Genomic DNA, 8,153 nt, shown 5'->3' on the forward strand with positions numbered 1-8,153 from the left:
AAACTGGGCACATTCATCCCCATGCTGATCCATGTGTCACCAAGCAAGGCTCTGGACAGAGAACTTCAATGCATACAATGTATCCTCACACCCAGCAATTTGAATCTCAGCAACAAGATATGCCTGCTCACTGCAAACAACACTATTTCAGCCACACAATGAACAGGTTTAATATTCCATATTGGTCACAGTAAACCACAGACAAAGTTATTTCAGCTTGGCAAAATAATTCTTGCTCTTTTCCACATCTGGTATGATGGTCTGAGCACCAGGTTTCCAGTTAGCGGGGCAAACTTCACCATGATCATCTGCAAACTGGAATGCTTGAACCAGCCTAATGACTTCATCCACTGAGCGCCCAACAGCCAGGTCGTTGATCATGATCTCTCGAAGGATGCCAGCATTATCTATGATGTATAAACCTCGGAAAGCGACACTGTCATCATCCTTTAAGATACCATAATCCACACAGATGGTGCGATGGGGATCTGACAGTAAAGGGATCTTGGTTGAGCCAAGACCTCCTCGCTTTCTCGGGGTGTTGATCCAAGCCAGGTGGGCAAAATGGGAGTCTGTCGAGGCAGCAATTATTTCACAGTTAATCTTGTTGAATTCCTCCACCCGATCACCAAAGGCGTTAATCTCGGTTGGACACACGTAGGAGAAATCATTTGGGTAGAAAAAGAAGACCAGATATTTTCCTTTGTACTTAGACAGTGTGAGTTGCTTTAATTTCCCGTTGGGCATCACAGCCGTGGCTTCAAAGTCGGGGGCCGGTTTCCCAATCGTAGCTTTCCCAGTAGTCATTCTGAATCAAGCGACAGTTTATCACTAACCGCCCCTCATTCGCCTTCTGGAACTATGTGAAAGCTCATGCACAAATCACAGCTCTGTGCTGAAGCACTCAGAAAAGGAATCAGGAGGATTTTTATTCGTGCACACGGAGTTGACATGTCCCTCTGATATTCCACTGATCACTAATTTAACATTAATGCTAATACCATTTTAAAATACGGATATTAATATTTCCAGACCCGCTGGCTTTGTCCAACCCTATTGCAAGGCAGTGGATTCTCCCGCACCATGACGGGGCCAAAAAATCCAGCCTTCTGTAAACAGGCTGAGGACATTAAATTGTGTTTACTCGTTAATAACACAATAGCATTTCAAAGCCTAAGGTGACTCTCACCAAGACAACGTGTTAATTTAGAATCATGGAATTTTACAGCACAGAAGGTCATTCTGTCAAAATTCCTGCCTGACTCTGAGCTTTATAAAAGTTAAACTCGTTGATAATGTCCTTCACATCATTAAGCAAGTTAATTAATTAAATTCATGACGAGCTGCAGTGGTTTAAGTTTATTTCTTGGGATCCGAGGGTATCTTGTCTATTAAAGTGTCTTACAGTGCTCCTAATTAAAACTGCTCTGATTCAAGTTCAGAATTACTTTCTTGATTAGAATTGTCTACAGAACTGGTGATTATGAGCAATATTTTATTATCACCAGCAGCCTATCTACTCTCTGTAATTATACAGAAACAAGTGCAGGCAATGAGTTCCTTGGGTCAGGCAATTATTTTCAAACTAAGCATCTTGATCAGCGATTTTAAACTGGATAAAACAAGTCTTTCTTTCTGAGATACTTCATGCTGGGGGATTTCCATGGTAACTTTATTGCAGCGTTAATGTAAGTCTACATGTGACACTAACAAAATAAACTTTATTTATCTCCCTGAAAATTGTTTCCTTCCTTTTATCACCTTTCCTGTTGAAATCATCTGATTCAGTGTTCAGCTGAGCAGATGATAGGGTACATGTTTAGTAACGTGTGCTGTTTTCAAGAAGCAGTTTGATATAGAGCACTTGAGGCAAAATGGATCAAATGATATGGGGGAAGGTGGGATCAGGCTAGTGAGTTGGATGATCTGCCATGATCATTATAAACAGTGGAGCAGGCTTGAAGGGCCTTATCAGAAGACTAAGGAAATTTGGCATGTCTGCTACGACTCTCACCAACTTTTACAGATGCACCATAGAAAGCATTCTTTCTGGCTGTATCACAGCTTGGTATGGCTCCTGCTCTGCCCAAGACTGCAAGAAATTACAATGGGTCATGAACAAAGCCCAGTCCATCACTCAAACCACTTCCCCCTTCTTCAGAAAAGCAGCCAGCATAATCAAGAACCACTCGCACCCCAGACATACTCTCTTCCATCTTCTTCCATTGGGGCGGCACGGTAGCGCAGTGGTTAGCACTGCTGCTTCACAGCTCCAGGGTCCTGGGTTCGATTCCCGGCTCGGGTCACTGTCTGTGTGGAGTTTGCACATTCTCCTCGTGTTTGCGTGGGTTTCCTCCGGGTGCTCCGGTTTCCTCCCACAGTCCAAAGATGTGCGGGTTAGGTTGATTGGCCAGGTTAAAAATTGCCCCTTAGAGTCCTGAGATGCGTAGGTTAGAGGGATTAGCAGGTAAATATGTGGGGGTAGGACCTGGGTGGGATTGTGGTCGGTGCAGACTCGATGGGCCGAATGGCCTCCTTCTGCACTGTAGGGTTTCTATGATTCTATGAAAAAGATACAAAAGTCTGCGATCACGTACCAACTGACACAAGAACAGCTTCTTCAGACTTTTGAATGGACACACCTCATACTAAGCTGATCTTTGTCTACACCTTAGCTATGCCTGGAACACTACATTCTGCACTCTCCTTAGAGTCATAGAGGTTTACAGCATGGAAACAGGCCCTTCGGCCCAACTTATCCATGCCGCCCTTTTTTAAAACCCCTAAGCTAATCCCAATTGCCCGCATTTGGCCCATATCCCTCTACACCCATCCTACCCATGTAACTATCTAAATGCTTTTTAAAAGATAAAATTGTACCCACCTCTACTACTACCTCTGGCAGCTTTTTCCAGATACTCACCACCCTCTGTGTGAAAAAATTGCTCCTCTGGACACTTTTGTATCTCTCCCCTCTCACCTTAAACCTATGCCCTCTAGTTTTAGATTCCCTACCTTTGGGAAAAGATATTGACTATCCAGCTGATCTGTGCCCCTCATTATTTTATAAACCTCGGTAAGATCACCCCTCAGCCTCCTATGCTCCAGAGAAAAAAGTCCCAGTCTATCCAGCCTCTCCTTATAACTCAATCCATCAAGTCCCGGTAGCATCCTAGTAGATCTTTTCTGCACTCTTTCTAGTTTAATAATATCCTTTCTATAATAGGGTGACCAGAATTGCACATAATATTCCAAGTGTAGCCTTACCAATGTCTTGTACAACTTCAACAAGACATTCCAACTCCTGTATTCAATGTTCTGACCAATGAAACCAAGCATGCCAAATGCCTCCTTCACCATTCTGTCCACCTGTGACTCCACTTTCAAGGAGCTATGAACACGTAACCCTAGATCTCTTTGTTCTGTAACTCTCCCCAACGCCCTACCATTAACTGAGTAAGTCCTGCCCTGGTTCAATCTGCCAAAATGCATCACCTCGTATTTGTCTAAATTAAACTCCAACTGCCATTCGTCAACCCACTGGCCCAATTGATCAACATCCCGTTGCAATTGGAGATAACTTTCTTCACTGTCCACTATGCCACCAATCTTAGTGTCATCTGCAAACTTACTAACCGTGCCTCTAATATTCTCATCCAAATCGTTAATATAAATGACAAATAACAGTGGACCCAGCACTGATCCCTGAGGCACACCGCTGGTCACAGGCCTCCAGTTTGAAAAAAACTCTCTACAACCACCCTCTGGCTTCTGTCAAGAAGCCAATTTTGTATCCATTTAGATCCCTCACTCTGGATCCCATGAGATTTAACCTTATGCAACAACCTACCATGCGGTACCTTGTCAAAGTATCTTCTCTATGAACAATATGCTTTGTCTCTATAGCATGCAAGAAACAATTTTTTTCACTGTATACTAATACATGTAACAATAATAAATCAAATCAAATCAAATGGCCTCCTCCTGCTCCTATTTTCTATATAAAAATATTCACTAATTATTTTACAGACAGTACATGGTAATAGATCACGGGCAAGAAACAAGAGCACCATCACTAAAATGGATCCATTTGGTAGCAAATGCCACTCGCTTTCAGAGCGCTGCCCTTTCGTCAGGTGGAGTGGAGAAATGCTCACAAACAGGGCATACAGAGACACAAACTCAATTTACAGAATAATGATTGGAATGCAGTCTTTACAGATAATCAAATCTTAAAGGTACAAACAATGTGAGTGGAGAGAGCCTTGAGCACAGGTTAAAGAGGTGTGTATTGTTTCCAGACAATACAGCCAGTGAGATTCTGCAAGTCCAGGCAAGCTGTGGGGGTTACAGATAGTGTGACATGAACCCAAGATCATGGGTTCTGATTGTTTGTAATTAAAGTGCTATAATGTTTGACCAATAGAAACCCATGCTTGTTAATCTTTGCACAGGTTTGCTCCAAACTCAAGTTTTCTATATTGTTCTGCATCTTCCTGAGCATTGAGAATGATAACGTTGCTTTTACATATATGGTGTTTATTCTCCAATATATTCCTTCCCCTGCTAATTTAGTGAAAGCATTAATTGCCTTATTTAAAAAAATAGAAAGGCATTGGAGAGATGAGGAGAGCTTTTCCAATGCACCGGGTTATAATGATCTGCACTGCAGTGCCTGGAAAGATGGCTAACACAATTAAATAAGAGGTTTAACAACACCAGGTTAAAGTCCAACAGGTTTATTTGGTAGCAAATGCCACTAGCTATCGGAGCGCTGCTCCTTCGTCAGGTGGAGTGGAGAAATGCTCACAAACAGGGCATACAGAGACACAAACTCAATTTACAGAATAATGATTGGAATGCAGTCTTTACAGATAATCAAGTCTTAAAGGTACAAACAATGTGAGTGGAGAGAGCATTAAGCACAGGTTAAAGAGGTGTGTATTGTCTCCAGACAGGACAGTCAGTGAGATTCTGCAAGTCCAGGCAGGCTGTGGGGGTTACAGATAGTGTGACATGAACCCAAGATCCCGGTTGAGGCTGTCCTCATGTGTGCGGAACTTGGCGATCAGTTTCTGCTCAGCGACTCTGCGTTGTCATGTGTCGTGAAGGCCGCCTTGGAGAACGCTTACGCGAAGATCAGAGGCCGAATGTTTGTGTTCTCACGGGAGGTGCCACAGCGAAAAACTGCACCGACCTCCTCAGAAGACAAACACGGGACATGGTGGACAGAGTACCCTTCGTCATCCAGTACTTCCCCGGAGCGGAGAAGCTATGGCATCTTCTCCGGAGCCTTCAACATGTCATTGATGAAGACAAAAATCTCGCCAAGGCCATCCCCACACCCCCACTTCTTGCCTTCAAACAACCGCGCAACCTCAAACAGACCATTGTCCGCAGCAAACTACCCAGCCTTCAGGAGTACAGTGACCACGACACCACACATCCCTGCCACAGCAACCTTTGCAAGGCGTGCCGGGTCATCGACACAGATGCCATCATCTCACGTGAGAACACCATCCACCAGGTACACGGTACATACTCTTGCAACTCGGCCAACGTTGTCTACCTGATACGCTGCAGGAAAGGATGTCCCGAGGCATGGCACATTGGGGAAACCATGCAGACGCTACGACAATGGATGAATGAACACCGCTCGACAATCACCAGGCAAGACTGTTCTCTTCCTGTTGGGGAGCACTTCAGCGGTCACGGGCATTCGGCCTCTGATCTTCGCGTAAGCATTCTCCAAGGCGGCCTTCACGACACGTGACGGCGCAGAGTCGCTGAGCAGAGGCTGATAGCCAAGTTCCGCACACATGAGGATGGCCTCAACCGGGATCTTGGGTTCATGTCACACTATCTGTAACCCCCACAGCTTGCCTGGACTTGCAGAATCTCACTGGCTGTATTGTCTGGAGACAATACATACCTCTTTAACCTGTGCTCAAGGCTCTCTCCACTCACATTGTTTGTACCTTTAAGATTTGATTATCTGTAAAGACTGCATTCCAATCATTATTCTGTAAATTGAGTTTGTGTCTCTGTATGCCCTGTTTGTGAGCATTTCTCCACTCCACCTGACGAAGGGGCAGCGCTCCGATAGCTAGTGGCATTTGCTACCAAATAAACCTGTTGGACTTTAACCTGGTGTTGTTAAGCTTCTTAGTGTGTTTACCCCAGTCCAACGCCAGCATCTCCACATCATAACACTGTTCAACACAAGGAAATTTGGTATTGATTCAAAGGGGAGAAAATTTCAGGGAAGGAGGACTATTGGATGGCTCTTATAGGTAAGTTAGATCAAATTACCTCTTTTTATGAGCCATAAGTCAACACATTGCTAAAATAGGAACCAAAGGAATACAATGCAAATATGTTAAGTATTTGTCGCTAATAGCTCCAACAGTAATTTTGAGCCCATTATGAGTCCTAGCTCCCTCTGGGTGGGAAATTTCTTCACCCAGAGGGTGGTGAATGTGTGGAATTCACTACCACAGAATATAGTTGAGGCCAAAACGCTGCCTGATTTCAAGAATAAAGTAGATTTGGCTCTGGGCTAAAGAGATCAAGAGAAATGGGAGAAACGGAGGAAATGGGAGGATATTGAATTTGATGATCAGTCATGATCAAAGTGAGTGGCAGAGCAGACTCAATGGGCCAAATGGCCTACTCCTGCTTCCAGTTCCTATGTTTCCAAGTGTAGCTCATCTTAACCCCTTGTGAAACTCTTCCTATCCTGGCCAAAAAAAATATGCTTTGGTACAGGAGGTTGAAAAGCAGGTAATTCATTTTAATTATAAACAAAACAGAACATGTTGGAAATATATGACAGGTCCATTAGCATCTCTATAGACATAAGTTAGATTAATGCTTTGGATGTAACCGTTTTTTCAGTTTTTCAGAATTGAAAATTGAAAAATGAGCTAACATTTGCTTGTTTTATTCTTTCAATTTCATTCCAATGCCTCACCGAGATGATCTTTTATACTGTGTTATGGGTTACTGCTTTCCTATTAAGCAATTTATTGGTCATTCACTCCATTAGCATCCTCTCTGTAATTGCAGTTGCTGCTGTTTCTGTCCAACCCCATTACTCAGCATTAGTGAAGACCTTGTTTAAGGAGGCCTTGTGGCACAGTGGTCGCACCCCTACTGATGGACCAGAAGCTCCAAGTTCAAGTCCAAGACCAGGACTTGTTAGCCACAGAAGGAGCATTCAACGATGGGCTGATAATCATTCTGAAAATCCTTCCACCACTTTCTCTATTATTCCCAAAAGGGAAAAAAAACCCAGTATGGGTGTGAAGATTTGCTGAACAAAGAAACCTTGTTTAAGCTTCCATTTTCTGCTGAAGAATCCAAAAGTTTAACCCCCCTCTTCTCTTTACATGTACTGACTGAACTTCCAGAATTTCCTGCTTTTGTTTCATGTTTCCAGTATTTCTTCATTATTTTAATGTAATCCTGCATTATAACAGTGACTAAACTTCAGAAATACTTAATTGGCTGTAAAGTGCTTTGGGACACCCACAGCTTGTGAAATATGCTGAATAAATATGTCATATTATTTTAGTTTCAATTTTTCTTTTTAATTAGCTCTAAATCAATGTTTTACAATAGTGCTTGAGTGACTTTTCTTCCTCATTCAATTTTCTGCATTTAGTTTTTTTCCTGTGAACAGTCCTGTTAATCCCTAAAGTGCAGAAGGAGGTTATTTGGCCCATCAAGTCCTCACCGATTCACGAACAGAGCATCCCACCCAGGCACTATCCCTGTAACCCCACATATTTACCCCCCTAATCTCTCTAACCTACGCATTTTGGGACACAAAGGGGCAATTTAACATGATCAGTCAGCCTAACCTGCACATCTTTGGATTGTGGGAGAGAACTTTAGCACCCGGAAATGGCGAGAATGTGCAAACACCTCACAGACATTCACCCAGGGCTGGAATTGAACTCGGGTCCCTGGTGCTGTGAGGCAGCACTGCTAATCCCTGTGCCACCGTGCCACCTAAATGTAAATCATTTTTGCACCTCTTCACTGCTCCTTCCCTTTTGAGGAAATGGCGACGAGAATAATGCACAGTGCTTTCAGTCTGACCAGTCTCCGATACCAATTTAACAGATGGTGGGAAATTGCTCCCCTCC

General features: G+C 43.4%; 1 pseudogene; it reads right to left on the reverse strand.

The window, feature by feature from the left end:
• Window positions 1-207: 207 nt before the first annotated feature.
• Window positions 208-807, reverse strand: LOC144496160 (peroxiredoxin-1 pseudogene; annotated as a pseudogene).
• Between the last annotated feature and the right edge of the window lie 7,346 nt (window positions 808-8,153).

The sequence above is a fragment of the Mustelus asterias genome, chromosome 7 (genome assembly GCF_964213995.1).
Source record: "Mustelus asterias chromosome 7, sMusAst1.hap1.1, whole genome shotgun sequence".
NCBI lineage: Eukaryota > Metazoa > Chordata > Chondrichthyes > Carcharhiniformes > Triakidae > Mustelus > Mustelus asterias.